The sequence below is a fragment of the Poromitra crassiceps genome, assembly GCF_964638095.1.
Source record: "Poromitra crassiceps genome assembly, chromosome: 17".
NCBI classification, from domain to species: domain Eukaryota; kingdom Metazoa; phylum Chordata; class Actinopteri; order Beryciformes; family Melamphaidae; genus Poromitra; species Poromitra crassiceps.
The window spans coordinates 28,066,497-28,085,933 of NC_139635.1; the positions used below are offsets into that span (position 1 = coordinate 28,066,497).

At 47.2% G+C, this 19,437-nt stretch overlaps 1 protein-coding gene across 1 annotated transcript in view; it reads right to left on the reverse strand.

Moving 5' to 3' along the window:
* cadm3 (cell adhesion molecule 3) overlaps window positions 1-19,437 on the reverse strand; it is a 168,923-nt gene that overhangs the window by 146,696 nt on the left and 2,790 nt on the right. The window lies entirely within an intron of this gene.

Here is a 19,437-nt window from a genome sequence, read left to right on the forward strand (position 1 = left end):
GTCCGGCAACAAACTCATCGCATCTATCTGACTACTGAAGGCTACCTGATGACGTGTCAGCAATTCATACAGTGTGTGCTCACAACTGTTAAGAAGCCACGCCCACGAGGTTACACACTGTGAAGAAGCCACGCCCACGAGGTTACACACTGTGAAGAAGCCACACCCACGAGGTTACACACTGTGAAGAAGCCACGCCCACGAGGTTACACACTGTGAAGAAGCCACACCCACGAGGTTACACACTGTGAAGAAGCCACACCCACGAGGTTACACACTGTGAAGAAGCCACACCCACGAGGTGACACACTGTGAAGAAGCCACACCCACGAGGTTACACACTGTGAAGAAGCCACGCCCACAAGGTTACACACTGTGAAGAAGCCACACCCACGAGGTTACACACTGTGAAGAAGCCACACCCACGAGGTTACACACTGTGAAGAAGCCACACCCACGAGGTTACACACTGTGAAGAAGCCACGCCCATGAGGTTACACACTGTGAAGAAGCCACGCCCATGAGGTTACACACTGTGAAGAAGCCACACCCACGAGGTTACACACTGTGAAGAAGCCACGCCCATGAGGTTACACACTGTGAAGAAGCCACGCCCACGAGGTTACACACTGTGAAGAAGCCACACCCACGAGGTTACACACTGTGAAGAAGCCACACCCACAAGGTTACACACTGTGAAGAAGCCACGCCCACGAGGTTACACACTGTGAAGAAGCCACACCCACGAGGTTACACACTGTGAAGAAGCCACACCCACGAGGTTACACACTGTGAAGAAGCCACACCCACGAGGTGACACACTGTGAAGAAGCCACACCCACGAGGTTACACACTGTGAAGAGGCCACGCCCACAAGGTTACACACTGTGAAGAAGCCACACCCACGAGGTTACACACTGTGAAGAAGCCACACCCACGAGGTTACACACTGTGAAGAAGCCACACCCACGAGGTTACACACTGTGAAGAAGCCACGCCCATGAGGTTACACACTGTGAAGAAGCCACACCCACGAGGTTACACACTGTGAAGAAGCCACACCCACGAGGTTACACACTGTGAAGAAGCCACACCCACGAGGTTACACACTGTGAAGAAGCCACGCCCATGAGGTTACACACTGTGAAGAAGCCACACCCACGAGGTTACACACTGTGAAGAAGCCACGCCCATGAGGTTACACACTGTGAAGAAGCCACGCCCACGAGGTTACACACTGTGAAGAAGCCACACCCACGAGGTTACACACTGTGAAGAAGCCACACCCACGAGGTTACACACTGTACGAGGTTACACATTGTGAAGAAGCCACGCCCACGAGGTTACACACTGTGAAGAAGCCACGCCCACGAGGTTACACACTGTGAAGAAGCCACACCCACGAGGTTACACACTGTGAAGAAGCCACACCCACGAGGTTACACACTGTGAAGAAGCCACGCCCACGAGGGTACACACTGTGAAGAAGCCACGCCCACGAGGTTACACACTGTGAAGAAGCCACGCCCACGAGGTTACACACGCCACGACTCCCTCTGAAGTTGATTGTCCATGCGCGCTGCTTGGCCTGACATCGCTCAAACAGCGGTTGTTTAACTTGTTTCTGTTGCCTTCAACAAAAGAGTTGTAAAAGACGACCGTATGCTCCTAAAATGCAAAGCGAATACAGGCTGTACAGTATCTCAGCTGACCCTCCACCCGCCATGTTTGTTGTTGTTGTTACAAGTGCCACCGCTTCACCTGCTCGCCTGCTTTGCATAGTGCGAACAAGAAATGAGATCCAATCAAAATGCAGACATCACGGAGAAAGGAGAGTGTAAATAAACACCAGGTGGTAGTGCAGAGAGCGTGATCGGATTGATCATTATCCAGACACCATATCCAGATAGAGATTACATTTGAATAACAAGTGTAAATGAGGCCTATGGGCACTCAGGCAGCCTGGTATTTATCAATGTTACAGGAGAGGGTGTGCTTCGCATCACTGAAGTGCCAATAATAACGGTAAAGCACACCCTCGAGTGTAATATTGTAATTATACCACGGTTAGTCGGTTACCAACAAAATGAAAATGTATTTATCAAAATGTATTTATATTGTGTGAGGCAATTCGCTCACAAAATAAAATAAAATAAAAAACGTTTTGCTAGCTAGTGTTATCTCCGTTTCCCTGGGAAATACATGGGGTCTGACTAATAACTGTAAAACAATCAGTCACGTCAGTGGAATCCTATGAAAGCTAGTTGACTACCACAGCAAGTAGGCCGACACTTAACGACCTAGAAACGGGGATGATTTCTAGTCCCTGTTGAGTTAGCCAGCATGAGCGAATGCTTTCTAGAGATCGTGGGATTCCCCAAACTGAGGAAATACCACACATACAGTATAAACACAAAACTGCCTTGCTAGCTCACTGTTGTTGTAACTAAGATATCTGCTGGAAAAACATTTTTTTTTACATTGACAGATTTAACTACTACGTCCGTGAACTTACTTCACATGCATTTTTAAGATAGTAACACTGTGTCACCGACTCACAACTAAAGGAGGATTCCAGAGTGTCTAGTAGCATCAATGCTGAACAAACAGAGTGGCAGAGTAATATTATTACTGATGAGACATTTTTCATTCGACCACGGCTAGGTGCGCTGTCATGCTGATTTGATCAGGTTCTCAATGGGGACCGGCCGCGTAACTGAGCAGGAAACGGATTTCACCATTGAAATCAATGTGATTTGTACATGCTGGTCAGCTAGGGTCTCAGCCACTCAGAGGCGTTTTGAGAGATTGTTGTTACGCGAGGTGAGACTATCGCCAATATCTTAGCTTCTATACTCTTTGGCTGCAGTGTGGATGGATGACAGACTCCCAGGGATGCGCGCACACCACAAGTCTTGCCAAACATGTTGTCAAAAATGCTCACAACAAACAGCTTAAATGTGGAGAAATGGACAAATCGGCTTCATCAGTCCCTGCTTAGGCCAAGGCTCAATACCCTTGTGCAGTTTCAGATAGATTGGTCAACCTGTTGAGGAGATAAATGGATTCAGACAGTTTCCCTCATTCTATAATAGGATAGTAGGATAACTTTGTTTCCCCATCAAAGTGCAGTTCATATAGCAACGTTACTGAGGGGGAAAGTGAAGCCACCCAGTGTTTCCCCTATATGACATGATTTGCTGACACACATCTTCACTGCTTGCTATTGCATGCTTGCAGCAAAATAGCATGGTCATCAGAACAGAGAATATTTCTGATAAAAGTTTAAAAAGAAATGTGTGAATCCATAAATTTTTGCAATGATTTATTGATGTGTGAATTTTATGCATGCGATAGTATAATGATGTTACCCTAACAGAATAAAGTAAACAGAATAAAGTAGCGGTTCCGGAGAATCTAGTATAGTAGTTTCTCAAATCTGGTTACGCAGTACTTTTCCAACGTTGGCACTGCCGTGTTCGACCAGAGGCAGGAAATCAGTTCTGAGCAGAGATGGCAAAAGTACCACCATTCTTTACTCAAGTAGAAGTACAGATAATTCTGCTTGACTCTGGTAAAAGTAGAAGTACTGATTCAACTTATTTACTCAAGTAATAGTAAACTAGAAATAACTGCCTCACGGTTGGTTGGTTGTATGCCTCCGCCAGTCTACATCCATGTCTACATCTCTCTACAACCGTCCTATCCCCAAAGGCCCATTTTCCCACGCCCTGCCCCCTTCATTGATGGAACGGATGGACGTGAGGTCGCAGTGACCTTGAACTTTGACCACCAAAATCGAATCAGTTGTCATCCTTGAGTCCAAGTCGATGTTTGAGCCAAATTTGAAGACATTCCCTCAATGCTTTCCTGAGATATTGTGTTAATGAGCACGGAAGGGAAGGTCATGAGGTCACAGTGACCTTGAACTTTGACCTTTGACCACGAACATCGAATCAGTTCATCCTTGAGTCTAAGTGGATGTTTGAGCCAAATTTGAAGAAATTCCCTCAAGGCGTTCCTGAGATATCGCGTTCCGGACGGACGGACAGACGGACGGCAGCGGCATTAAAAAAGTACAGGCTCTGAAGTGTACTCAAAAGTATAAGAGTAAAAAAGTCGGCCTTTGAGGCATATTTCTACCGGCTGTTTCTGTGAAAAGCTACCTGAACCTCACCTCATATTAGTATAATTTGAAGACTATTACACTTAAAAGATCCTCTCCAATCATGTTCTAAGCCAAGGGGTATAAAAAACTCTTACTACTTTGACAAATGATTTCTGTCTGATGTGGTTTTCCCACAAAAAAGTAGAATTATCTCATTAAAATCCCTAAAATGACATCTAGGCCTACCTCTCCCTCATTACATTACATTGCTGATGTGATGTGACAGACTACACTAGAGAGAGAGGGAGAGAGAGAGAGAGAGAGAGAGAAGAATTGGTCGGGCAAGCTAGACTATGCGTGAAGAGAAGGAGGGGTATAGCATGAAAGCCGGTGTGAGTGCGAGACGGGCGAGACAAACGTTACATCGTTTTCGTCTGTTGTGCATGAAACTAAAGTGACAGGCCTGTTTTGAAAATGTAAGGAGTAGAAAGTACAGATAATTTGTGTTAAAATGTAGGGAGTAAAAGTAAAAAGTTGTCATATTATACCTGAAAATTCTACGTTAAGTACAGTTACAAAGTATTTGTATTTTGTTACTTCCCACCTCTGGTTGTAAGGGTTATAGAACATGCACAGAATGGAGAGTGGATGGGGGAAAACCCACAGATGAGATCCATCAGGCCGGTGAATGGACGCTGATCTCCTCAGCACAAAGCAGACACAGCCAGTTCCCGGCGGCACACGGTGCATTAAAAGGGCTTTGTGATGGAGGTATCAGCGATAAGATCCCCCCACAGACCCGCGTGCTACCCCCGCCTGAAGTGATGGCATCATCAAAAAGAGGCAATAAACAACGGCAACCCGGGCTCTCTGATTGGTGGAGCTCCTCCGCTCGGGGGGGGGGGGAACCCTCAGCACTCAAGACTCAATCAATACAAATGTTGTGCTTTACAGCCGCGCGCACTCGCATCTTTCCGGCGCCCCCGGGTTCACGCAGCGCAGTGACGGCCTTCAACAAAATGGAGAGAACTTTCCGGGAAGACCTCTCACTCTGACCGGCCATGCGTCAACGACAGGATGGGGCGAGTTTCACCCCCTCACAGCAATCAATTAAAAGAGCCTTGGGAGAATAGAGAGATGACTGCAGGAGGAAGAGCGAGGTGCGGCGCAGGGGAAGTGGGGGACCTGATCAAAGGGACGTGAAAGCGGAGCACAATAATAAGGAAATGAGATGAATTAATTTATTCCTAGTCGGGTGTTGTTGTTGTTACGTCTGTTTATTATCAGTGGCATCTTTGTGAAGTGACAGTTTACAGAGATGGGGACTGGGACTTGTGTGACTTGGACTTGAGTCGCGCGCACACAGTGACGACTTGAGACTAGACTTGAGACTCGCCCTCAAAAGACTTGAGACTCGGACTCGAGAGATAATTGGGACTCATGAACAATCGTTTTTTTTTTTTTTCTTTCTTTCTTTTTATTCGGCGCATTAACATCAAGCAAATGTCTGAGGAGCTGAATGTCATTCCGTTGTACTGGTAATAGGTTACAGTTATTATTGCATGCCTACTAATGTTAGCAATATTTTTCATTGTATGTGTTTTCTGATTGCATTGCAAATGATCATATACCAACTCATCAATACTGATACTGTATGGTATGGCATACAGTCTTTGGTGACTTGGACTCGAAAAATATAGTGACTTGACTGCAAAACAGCTGTATGCTAATAGATAAGGAGTGAGGATAATACAACAGTACATGCTTTGAATTCCTGATATAGCTACTGTATGCAGTGTTCTAAGCAAACTGGATGGCATCCAGCAGATGATAGAACGCTCACTACAACCACAAGAGACTTGAGACTTGACTTGGATTTGTCCTTCAAAGACTTGAGACTTGACTTGGACTTGTGACCAAAGACTTGTGACTTGACTTGGACTGTGGCTCAGAGACTTGACACTTGACTTGGGACTCTAGCTCAAACACTTGAGACATGACTTGGAGTTGCACAAAATGACTTGTGAACATCTCCGAGTCGGTTTATGACAGCTCTGTAAAAAAGCTGGACCCCTAATTTCCCCCGACCCTGAGCTTCTGCAGATCGATGCGTCTTGAGAGGAAGTTGAGAGTGCCACCGCTTTGCTGCAAAATCTCAAGAGCCCTCCTCTCCTCTCCTTCGGTCCCTAAATGGCATTTGCTGTTATTGTGATGCTAACTAGAGTGATCTGTCCTGATGTAATCTCCCATCGTCTGAGTGGGCCTGGGTGGATGAGATCTGCCTCGGATTAATGAGGTCTAATAGGGTCTGGTTGGAGAACAAAGTGCTCCTGATACCTTCAGATCTGATGATGCCGGTGCGCCACTGCATTTTAATTGAGCTTCATTTAGCTCCCACTCACTTCTCAACACTTTTGACTCGGGGCTGAGAGTCTCTCCTCTCGCTTTTACGAATGTGTGGTGTTTCAGCACATCTGAGCAGATATGTGAGATATGTGTGGAGATCACATGAAGACCTAGCAGCCCCATGCATGATGTGCGATGCAAATCATCCCCAGGGTGCCTGCTGCTTGTGGTTGGAGCTGTGTTGGGAGTTTAATCAATCAGCCACAGCGCCTTAATTAATCGGCATGATGAACAGGAGAAATAATTAGTTTTCTGTCAGATGCGAATCAGTTTCAAACTAATGCCAGCCAATCAGGGTCCAATTTATAATCGCAAAACTGATCTGAAGGACAAAACGCTTAAAGGATCAGAGAACAATAAACACCACAATGGGAGTAGTGTGGTCTTGGATTTAAGTTTATGATGGGAGAACAACAGCAGATCTCCGAGTGGGTCCCAGATGCTTAATTGCATCTACACAGTGACACGAGCAGCAGCATCCTGATTGATTGAACTCTAGCATAATACTTAGAGAATGTGACTTTTTTTTTAAACAAAAAAGAAATAAAACCAAAGTAAACATCTTGCTAATTAATAAGCATGATCAGCATGAGAGAAATTAATTGGGCTCCTCCCCAGATGTTTCTGAATGAATCTGCAGAAAACTAATGAGGGGCGCCTGGTCGAAGGAGCAGATGCTATTAACTGCAGCCCACATTGACATTATTACGTGATGATGGACAATTGATTTGTCCGACTCCAATCAGACCAGGTATCCAGAGTTGAAACTGCATGTAATGGAAAAGCACTGGGGCCGTGAAATCGCCAGGGTCGAGACCACTGGTTTAACGTTAGCCCTGTGCCAGCAGAACCAAATGGAAACCACTGGTTTAACGTTAGCCCTGTGCCAGCAGAGCCAAATAACAACCACTGGTTTAACGTTAGCCCTGTGCCAGCAGAGACAAATGGAAACCACTGGTTTAACATTAGCCCTGTGCCAGCAGAGCCAAATAACAACCACTGGTTTAACGTTAGCCCTGTGCCAGCAGAGACAAATGGAAACCACTGGTTTAACGTTAGCCCTGTGCCAGCAGAGCCAAATAACAACCACTGGTTTAACGTTAGCCCTGTGCCAGCAGAGACAAATGGAAACCACTGGTTTAACGTTAGCCCTGTGCCAGCAGAGCCAAATAACAACCACTGGTTTAACGTTAGCCCTGTGCCAGCACAGCCAAATAACAACCACTGGTTTAACGTTAGCCCTGTGCCAGCAGAGACAAATAACAACCACTGGTTTAACGTTAGCCCTGTGCCAGCACAGCCAAATAACAACCACTGGTTTAACGTTAGCCCTGTGCCAGCAGAGACAAATGGAAACCACTGGTTTAACGTTAGCCCTGTGCCAGCAGAGCCAAATAACAACCACTGGTTTAACATTAGCCCTGTGCCAGCAGAGCCAAATAACAACCACTGGTTTAACATTAGCCCTGTGCCAGCAGAGCCAAATAACAACCACTGGTTTAACGTTAGCCCTGTGCCAGCACAGCCAAATAACAACCACTGGTTTAACGTTAGCCCTGTGCCAGCAGAGACAAATAACAACCACTGGTTTAACGTTAGCCCTGTGCCAGCACAGCCAAATAACAACCACTGGTTTAACGTTAGCCCTGTGCCAGCACAGCCAAATAACAACCACTGGTTTAACGTTAGCCCTGTGCCAGCAGAGACAAATGGAAACCACTGGTTTAACGTTAGCCCTGTGCCAGCAGAGCCAAATAACAACCACTGGTTTAACGTTAGCCCTGTGCCAGCACAGACAAATGGAAACCACTGGTTTAACGTTAGCCCTGTGCCAGCACAGACAAATGGAAACCACTGGTTTAACATTAGCCCTGTGCCAGCACAGCCAAATAACAACCACTGGTTTAACGTTAGCCCTGTGCCAGCAGAGACAAATGGAAACCACTGGTTTAACGATAGCCCTGTGCCAGCAGAGCCAAATAACAACCACTGGTTTAACGTTAGCCCTGTGCCAGCAGAGACAAATGGAAACCACTGGTTTAACGTTAGCCCTGTGCCAGCAGAGCCAAATAACAACCACTGGTTTAACGTTAGCCCTGTGCCAGCACAGCCAAATAACAACCACTGGTTTAACGTTAGCCCTGTGCCAGCAGAGACAAATAACAACCACTGGTTTAACGTTAGCCCTGTGCCAGCACAGCCAAATAACAACCACTGGTTTAACGTTAGCCCTGTGCCAGCACAGCCAAATAACAACCACTGGTTTAACGTTAGCCCTGTGCCAGCACAGCCAAATAACAACCACTGGTTTAACGTTAGCCCTGTGCCAGCAGAGACAAATAACAACCACTGGTTTAACGTTAGCCCTGTGCCAGCACAGCCAAATAACAACCACTGGTTTAACGTTAGCCCTGTGCCAGCACAGCCAAATAACAACCACTGGTTTAACGTTAGCCCTGTGCCAGCAGAGACAAATGGAAACCACTGGTTTAACGTTAGCCCTGTGCCAGCAGAGCCAAATAACAACCACTGGTTTAACGTTAGCCCTGTGCCAGCAGAACCAAATAACAACCACTGGTTTAACATTAGCCCTGTGCCAGCAGAGACAAATGGAAACCACTGGTTTAACGTTAGCCCTGTGCCAGCAGAGACAAATGGAAACCACTGGTTTAACGTTAGCCCTGTGCCAGCAGAGCCAAATAACAACCACTGGTTTAACGTTAGCCCTGTGCCAGCACAGCCAAATAACAACCACTGGTTTAACGTTAGCCCTGTGCCAGCACAGCCAAATAACAACCACTGGTTTAACATTAGCCCTGTGCCAGCAGAGACAAATGGAAACCACTGGTTTAACGTTAGCCCTGTGCCAGCAGAGACAAATGGAAACCACTGGTTTAACATTAGCCCTGTGCCAGCACAGCCAAATGGAAACCACTGGTTTAACGTTAGCCCTGTGCCAGCAGAGACAAATGGAAACCACTGGTTTAACGTTAGCCCTGTGCCAGCACAGACAAATGGAAACCACTGGTTTAACATTAGCCCTGTGCCAGCAGAGACAAATGGAAACTACTGGTTTAACATTAGCCCTGTGCCAGCACAGCCAAATGGAAACCACTGGTTTAACGTTAGCCCTGTGCCAGCACAACCAAATGGAAACCACTGGTTTAACGTTAGCCCTGTGCCAGCACAGACAAATGGAAACCACTGGTTTAACATTAGCCCTGTGCCAGCAGAGACAAATGGAAACTACTGGTTTAACATTAGCCCTGTGCCAGCACAGCCAAATGGAAACCACTGGTTTAACGTTAGCCCTGTGCCAGCACAACCAAATGGAAACCACTGGTTTAACGTTAGCCCTGTGCCAGCACAGACAAATAACAACCACTGGTTTAACGTTAGCCCTGTGCCAGCACAGACAAATGGAAACCACTGGTTTAACATTAGCCCTGTGCCAGCACGGCCAAATAACAACCACTGGTTTAACATTAGCCCTGTGCCAGCACAGCCAAATAACAACCACTGGTTTAACGTTAGCCCTGTGCCAGCACAGCCAAATAACAACCACTGGTTTAACGTTAGCCCTGTGCCAGCACAGACAAATGGAAACCACTGGTTTAACGTTAGCCCTGTGCCAGCAGAGCCAAATGGAAAAATAGCTTAGGCCTCTTATTAATGTCACAGTGGCTAGGCGGTAATTCCCCCAGGCTCTGTGTAGCGTACCTCGGCTTGTTAATGAGTCACTGCTTATCAGTCAGCCTTGTTAACAGCCAGAGGCCTCCCATCCAAACCGCCCACTGCTATTGTGTGCTAGCCACCCTGCGTATTAGCCAAATGTTCACCCGTCTTGGCACACAGGAAGTTGACAGTAAACAACAGCAGCGGACACAGGAAGTGGGGCGGCGAGCCAGGGAGAAGAAGCGGCGAAATGTGTAACAGCTGTACTGTACTGTATGCCTTTAGGGCTGGGCGATAATTCAACATTATATTATTTGATTATTTAATGTGATTTCTGCATACATGGACCATATTGTGATATACTGACATCGAGAAACATCCTTATGATTATTGTGATATTGATTTAAATCATATCGCCCCCAGCCCTAGTACGGACCATTTGTTCTGAGCTCTCTCCTCTCCCTCTCTCTCTTCCCCCATGTTCTCTCCATTCTCTCTGCCCCTCCTCTCCCTCCCTCTCTCTCTATCTAATATAAGACTGTTCAATTCTGTTTATTGATAGTGCTTAGCTAGATTAGCTCGACACATTCTCGGTAAAGTCCTCTGAGACATGCTTGTGACTTAGGGCTCTACTGTACAAATAAACTTGACTTGACGTGAGAGAAGTGGGGGGGAGGGGGAGGGGTGGGTTGGAGCCCATTTTGTGACAGGATAAAGTCAACCGCTGTGCAGAGGCGCACACATGCGGCGCCGTCCCGCCCGGCGTCCAACGCCTGCTCCCGTCCCGTTAATCCTTCTTCATTACTGGCCTCAGCTGGAAGCAGTCAGGCTTCGGGGTTCGGCCGCCCAGCAGAAGGCGCCGAGGTAAATAAATAAACTTATTAGGCGTGTGTGTCGGCACGAGAGCAAACACTGGCCTGCGGTGTGGGATCAGACAGGGGCCAGGTGGCTGATGGGACGGCCGCGGCGTGCTCCAGAGGACGGACCCTCCGCGCTCCACAGTAGCCCCCCGAGGTAACTGGGTCAGCGCCACAGAACCGGGGCACAGCCGGGCCCAATTGCGTGCCTAATCTGTGCCCTTCTGAGAGGCACTTTCCATCCGCGGCGCATGGCTGCACATCCAGCTGTGGAAATGGATATGTCAAATGGCGCGCAATTAGTGTCCCCCCCCCCCCCACCACCACCGACCTCCTCATCCCTGCTCCATCTCTCTCTACGGAAGCCCGGACAGAGATTAGACCAAAAGCAAAGCCGCAGTTAGCGCTGTTCTCTCCCTGACTTTGACATACTCATATGGAGACAGGGTTGGGGAGTAAGTAACGGAATATACATGTATTTAAAATACAGTATTTTAAAATACAAAATATGACTAACTGTATTCCATTACAGAAATAGTTTAAATTTGTGGTATTCACTCTGAAAATTAATATGAGGCAGAGAATGGCAACGTCGGAGGAGGCCCACAGCCAGGAATCCATCCATGTAAGCAAACTACATTCAGAGTGACCTCAGCGAGACGATTTTGAAGTATTCCAAAAGTAATCATTTAGAATGATGTTACTTAAAGGAACACTCCGCCCATTTTCAACCAGCTTTGTATCATTAGAACATCAGTAGTATATCAGAAAACTGTAAACGGTTTTGAAGTCTGTAATTTAATTTGACAGTTATTGAGTGTTAAAGTGTGGACCAGTGACATCACTGGTCCACACTAACTCAAATTAATAACTCATTAACTCAAATCAACTCTCAATAACTGTCAAACTATTCATCATTCATCTAGTTTAAGAGTTGATTTGAGTTAATGAGTTATTAATTTGAGTTAGTGCGGACCAGTGATGTCACTGGTCCACACTTTAACACTCAATAACTGTCAAATTAAATGACAGACTTCAAAACAGTTTACAGTTTTCTGATATACTACTGATGTTCTAATGATACAAAGCTGGTTGAAAATGGGCAGAGTGTTCCTTTAACTTGAGTAATCTAATAGGATACGTTACAAATTACATTTTTAGGGCATGCATTCAGTCATCTGTAGTGGAATACGTTTAAAAAGTAACCCTGTCGACACTGTCTGGAGATGGGCTTGGAGTGGGAGTTTAAACGGTCATGACATGGCTGCCGTACGATAATCATGCTCATAATTAACGGGGGTTTCGTGTGCGTGTGTTTTTCTTTGCGTGTGTCTCTCTTCTTCGTCTCTGACTTATGAAAAGCGATGGCTACGTGGTGGCGTGCATGTTTTTAATTGGCCGAGCCCGTCAGAGTGGCAGAAGCGGCGGTTGACGGGCAGGCCCGCTCTCTGACGGTTCATCTGCTCTCCCATCGATTTGCCCAGCTAATCGTTTTTCCTCTCTGATACATAACATTGCATTATTTATGCTAAGTAGGCCCTTCTGTTCCAGGGCCTTTTAGCATGAAGAGCTCCATTATGAGGGCATTAGCTGGTTCCCCACCCCTCCACTCTTCCCTCTGTCTTCCCCTTTAGCAGCTCCACTGCTGCCTGTGTCACAACAACAACAACAACAACAACAACAACCAGCCAACCACAACATTCCCCTCTGAAGCTGCAGCAGCACCGCTGCACGCCATGCTGCCCCAGTGTCTTACAGCTCTGGAACAGTGAACGCACATATGAAGAGTGATAGATGCAGCTGAACATCTCACATTGTCCCTGTGTGCAGCTTATGAGACATTGTCCCTGTGTGCAGCTTGTGAGACATTGTCCCTGTGTGCAGCTTGTGAGACATTGTCCCTGTGTGCAGCTTGTGAGACATTGTCCCTGTGTGCAGCTTATGAGACATTGTCCCTGTGTGCAGCTTGTGAGACATTGTCCCTGTGTGCAGCTTGTGAGACATTGTCCCTGTGTGCAGCTTATGAGACATTGTCCCTGTGTGCAGCTTATGAGACATTGTCCCTGTGTGCAGCTTATGAGACATTGTCCCTGTGTGCAGCTTATGAGACATTGTCCCTGTGTGCAGCTTATGAGACATTGTCCCTGTGTGCAGCTTGTGAGACATTGTCCCTGTGTGCAGCTTGTGAGACATTGTCCCTGTGTGCAGCTTGTGAGACATTGTCCCTGTATGTGCAGCTTGTGAGACATTGTCCGTGTATGTGCAGCTTGTGAGACATTGTCCCTGTGTGCAGCTTGTGAGACATTGTCCCTGTATTTGCAGCTTGTGAGACATTGTCCCTGTATGTGCAGCTTGTGAGATATTGTCCCTGTGCAGCTTGTGAGACATTGTCCCTGTGTGTGCAGCTTGTGAGACATTGTCCCTGTGTGCAGCTTGTGAGACATTGTCCCTGTATGTGCAGCTTGTGAGACATTGTCCCTGTATGTGCAGCTTGTGAGACATTGTCCCTGTGCAGCTTGTAGGGGTGGGGGAAAAAATCGATTCACCTAAGTATCGCGATTTTTAATGTCACGATTTTTTGGATCGATCTTTTATTCCAGAATCGATAATCGCAAAAAAAAAAAAAAAATTGTGTGCTTGCAGTCAGGCCACTCACTGAACAGCAGGCCGCCTACTGCTTTACTAGTGGTTTTATTACTTTATTAGTTAGTCTGAAGTAATAATTACACTTCAGGGTGCATCTCATTGTAAAATTGGACTTCAAACGGCCCAAATCTGGCTTCAAACGGCCCAAATTGGGCTTCAAACGGCCCAAATTTCACGCGCGTCGGCCCATATCGGCCTGGCCTGCTTGGTATCTAATGCCCGGCCTGAATTATGATCCCAGTCCGCCCCTGTTTTTAACTATATCGCCCAGCCCTACTCATGATATATAATATACAGTCTCTAGTGTATGATTCAACTTTTCCCATGTTCTAATCTAGTGTAAAAAAGCAAACAAACTGAAAAAATAAAAGAAGAAAATAAACAAAAATCGCAATAAATCGTAATATCGAATCGCAATAATCGTAGAATCGCAATACTTAACACAATATAAATCGAATCGGCACCCAAGAATCGTGATAGTATCGAATCGGGAGATAAGTGAATCGCCACAGCCCTAGCAGCTTGTGAGACATTGTCCCTGTGTGCAGCTTGTCAGACATTGTCCCTGTGTGCAGCTTGTGAGACATTGTCCCTGTGTGCAGCTTGTGAGACACTGTGAAAGCTGGTTTGTCTGGGTGTACCGAGAAAATCTGTAGGTTGTCAATATGTCTCTGCACCATTGCCTCCAAGACAAATTCCTGTACATTTTACTTAATGAAAAACACTTGAAAACTGATTGTGATGAATGTCTTCCTTCCTCCACTGGAGCACAAATACATGGAAGTTATAAAGAAAACGTGAATACACAATAGCTGCGACCACATAATGTGAATTTCCGAAATACAGGATGGTAGGGGCAGCCCACCCTACTCTGCCTCTGCCACACTGCAAGCCCCCCCCCCCCCCCTCCCACTGCCCCCTTTTAGCCAATGAGCATGAACACAAACACACACCTTCACATACACGTGCACGCGCGCGCACACACACACACACACACACACACACACACACACATGCGCACACACACAAACACACCCACGACCTCCATGCCAAATTTCAGGCCTCTGCCCCTGCCATCCTGCATTTCAAAATGTTGCCTCCTTTAAGCCAATTGGCATGAACACAAACACACACACACACACACACACACACACACACACACACACACACACACACATATAAACACACATACACACATTTGACCTCCCAAACCAAATTCCAGCCTCCTAGGGCGAAAACTGTGGCCGCTAAAGAGTGGTGAACTTTTTGTGGAGCGACCGACCAACTGACAGAGTGACTTATAGAGCTGCTGGTCACAGCAAAAAAAACAGGATAAATCTTGGTGGGGAAAGTGAAAAGGCGGCGCTTGCCCCTCCCTTATTACCACCACTGAGGTGCCCTTGAGCAAGGCCCTTAACCCCAACCGCTCCAGTGGAGCTGCTCAGTGGCCAGCAGATCAGACTGCGCTCAGCTTCCTGGGATGAGTGTGCATGTGAATGTTAACGGGGCGCTCCTGAAAAAGACAGCATCAGTGAGACTCAAAAAAATTGGCAATAGCTGAGACCACATGTGCAAATTTCCAAAATGCAGGATGGCAGGGGGCAGCCCACCCTACTCTGCCTCTGCCACACACACACACACACACACACACACACACACACCTGACCACCATGCCAGATTTCAGCCTCCTAGGGCGAAAACTGAATGTTGGTGAACTTTTTGAGTGATTTATAGAGCTGCTGGTTGCAGCTAAAGAAGAAGAAGAAGAAGAAGAAGAAGAAGAAGAAGAAGAAGAAGAAGAAGAAGAAGAAGAAGAAGAAGAAGAAGAAGAAGAAGAAGAAGAAGAAGAAGAAGAAGAAGAAGAAGAAAAATGTGGTGCTGGTTTGTGTGATTCTGATTCTGATTCACTTCACAACCGACACTGTATTTGTTTCAAAGGAAACCGTGTCCTTGAGTACGATTTTAAGGTTTTATAAGACGCACGCTGCTGCAACTCTAACCTTGTCAAGTCAGCACTGTTCGCTGCCTCCATTCTCATCTCAATTCCCCCGGTTTGAGGTGTTTTCTCATCTCCTAAACCACCGTCAGCCGGCAGCAGCAGCAGCAGCGCAGGGCTTAATTATTCTCCTTGACTGACGTGATCATGTAAAACAGCGCTTAGGTGTGAAACCAAAGCAAGAATTGGTCATGCATGGTCAGGCCTCCCCCACCAGGCGCACCTTCATCAAATGTGACGCGCGGCTGAACGGGAGCCAGAATCGCTTTCGCGCCGCCAAACAACGCTGCTTGGGTTCCAGTGACGAGCTCCGCCGGGCGTGGGGGGTCAGCGGCGCCGTCCGCCGTTCTGCTGACCGGAGATTGATGTCTCATCATCAGCGCCGCATCCAATCTGCAGATGGTTTTCGCATTGCTCATCTTCAAGAGCGTTTATTTGGGTCCTCCTGGCAAGGCTCCGTTTGGATCGGCTCAGCGGCGCCTGGTGACCCCCGTCCTGGCTTCTTGGCACAGTGAGATGGTTTCTCCCACCTCGCGGCGCTGACCATCGTGAGCTCACATTGACAGCCTCCGCTTCCACACATCTCATATGCAAAAGCGGAGAAATACAATGATGCATAATTCAGCAGACGGTAAAAACGGCTGACGTGGTTAAAGGGAGTGGAACTACAGTAATTACGTTGTGCGTGTGTGTGTGTGTGTGCGTGTGCGTGCGCGTGTGCGCGCGCGCGCATCCGTGCGTGTGTGTTTGGATGCATTCAGATCAGTGAGACTGTGTGGGCGTGCGCAACGAGGGGCCTCTGAGGATATATATTGCAAAATGCAAATCAGAGAGCTAGTCTATTTGAAACTTTCTCCATTGCTCTATCATCTTACAGTTTCCTTGGCAAACACAGTTTCCTTGCAATTAAATCCCAACTGTAATGAGAAAAATGCCAACAGGATTCTACCTGTGTCGGGATCAATATAGCCATGGATTTGTGGCCAATCATTGCAAGTCATTTTGCCGTGGGCTGGCTTTGCCCTCTGAAGGTTGTATTACCGACAGTCAGCCCGGTCACTTGAGCGTTATGTAATTGGAAAAGCGCGTGGGGCGGTCGGGCGGGCGGACAGTGGAGCCCTGTGCGTTAGGGTGCTGTGTGTGTATGTGTGTGTGTGTGTGTGTGTGTGTGTGTGTGTGTGTGTGTGTGTGTGTGTGTGTGCGTTAGGGTGCTGCTCACAGCAGGCGGATCATTACAAAGTGCTGCTCTCATCAAATCCTCTGTCAGCATCCGCTTTCAGCCACGCCCGCGCCTCCATCACAGCCGGAGAGCAGCTTACGCCATGTAATCACATGTGTCCTGTGCCTTTGTACTCAATGTGCGTGTGCATGTGTGTCTTTGTGTGTGTGTGTGTGTGTGTGTGTGTGTGTGTGTGTGTGTGTGTGTGTGTGTGTGTGTGTGTGTGTGTGTGTGTGTGTGTGCATGCTGTTATCTTGGCATTTGAGAGGTCAGAGGATGGTTCGTGATCATCTATCTCCACGTCAAGAACCTCTGATAAAGATATATAGGCTGCGTTCTGATCGGCTAGTAGTTCCCTGTGAAGTGGACTGCACAGGGTATTCAGCCTTATTCCTTAACATGGCTAAATACCCTGTGCAGTCCACTTGGAAGGGGAACTACTAGCTGATGGGAACACAGCCATAGTCTATGCACTGTTAGGCTGCTTTCTCACTGCTTGCTTTTGCATTGCTTTCGTTCCGTTCCGTTCCACACTCGGGAACGATTGCCCCCCCGCCCCTCTCCCCTGCTGGTCAGCTTTCACATTACAGCATTTCTTCCACACTCTGGAACGATTGCCCTTCCCCGCCCCTCCCTCTCCCCTGCTGGTCAGCTTTCACATTACAGCATTTCTTCCGTGCTCGGAAACGGAACAGAGTGCACTTGCGTCATCAACTATGCCTGGAGTTTATACCCGTTTGTTATCTATGTGGTTCGGAACGGTTGGCTTTCACACTCGCAACTGTTCCGTGCCCGGGCGGCACGCCAAAGCGCTCCCCCCAGACCACCTTTTCAAGTGGATCCTGTCACGGTTCCTCCGTTGCGAGCCCGGGCGCAGAACGGAACGGAACGCAATGTTCACACTCGTCAAATGTTCCGAAACTGGGGTCGATTTGGGGACAAGTGTGCTCGGGAACGGTACCGGGGCGCCACTGAGAAAGCACCCTTAGACTCAGTTCTCAGTCTCTATCAGTGTCACTGAACTAGAGACTGGGAACTTTCTCCCATCTTTCATTGTTAGATAGATAGAGTGCTCTATTTATCTTTACTTTATTTATTTATCTTTCATAGATACTTTATTTATCCCTGGTGGGAAATAAAGCTGGAAACAATTTGAGAGTTGGAAAAACAAAACTGCATTGCAGAACCAATCTAGTCTTTTATTTTGAACCTTTATTTATACAGGGGGAGTCTCACTGAGAGCAATGCTGTTTTTCAGGAGCCGCCCTGTTCACATTCACACACACACACACACACACACACACACACACACACACACACACACACACATTCACACCTGGAAGCTGACCAGTACAACCACAGTCTGATCTGCTGGCCACTGAGCAGCTCCACTGCAGCGGTTGGGGTTAAGGGCCTTGCTCAAGGGCACCTCAGCGATGGTAATGAGGGAGGGGCAAGCGCTGCTTTTTCACTTTCCCCACCAAGATGTATGCTGCCGGTCGCGGGGATTGAACCGATGACATTCCAGTCACAAGCTCGCTTCTCTAACCTTTAGGCCACCACGGCACAAAAACATCTTTAGGGCGGCCCTTCGTGCAGAGGGGGCGGTGACATGGAGAAGATCAAACGGAATGAAACAATGTAACGTTGCTTGGGACCAGTGTTGTAGTCAAGTCACTATATCTCCAGTCCGAGTCCAGAGAGTCACCAAAGAAGAGTCCAAGTCAAGTCCGAGTCTGGAGTTACTGAACATGAGCATGAATCCACATGTAGGTGGAACACACATCCCTGCCCTTGTACAAAATTGAACAATGTCACAGTATCAATATAGCTATCAATATCGTATGCCAAATTATTAGGGCCTATTACACAAACAATTAACAAAAACACACACAAAAACTGTCAACTAACAAGTCTGAGTACGGTACTCATCTCCAACTTTTGAGAAGCCATTTACACCTGGCATTAACATGCGTTTTCTGCAATCTGATTGCAATCTGATGGCAGAAATGGTTGTCCTCTCAATCCGCATAAAGTTGCTGTATCCAGATTGAGAGGACACATTGCATTTATTTACACTTGTGTTCAATGTGTACACAATGCATCCCTGACCACCTCCGGAGGTGGTTTGGCCGATCAGATTGCAATCCTTCTTCAATGCGTTTTGGGGGTATTTACACCTGGCATTTCAAGTGATAAAACACAATCTGATTGCAATCTGATCACAGAAAACACATGTTAACGCCAGGTGTAAATGGCCTCTGAGTCCAAATGAATGCACGAAGGCTCGAGTCCAAGTCCATCTGAGTCATCAGTGCTCAAGTCCAAGTCGAGTCACGAGTCCTGAAAACGTGTCCAGGACTTAGACTCCAGTCCGACTCCACTCCACTGCTCGAGACATCAATGTTCAACGTTTTAAAAAGCTCTCTCCGTGTTACAAAGTGACTCTCTGTATCTCCAGTTTGTTTCACTACGGGAGGACAATGTGGGACAGAGCGTCATTTCCGCTAACTTGACAAAGGGGGCGTCG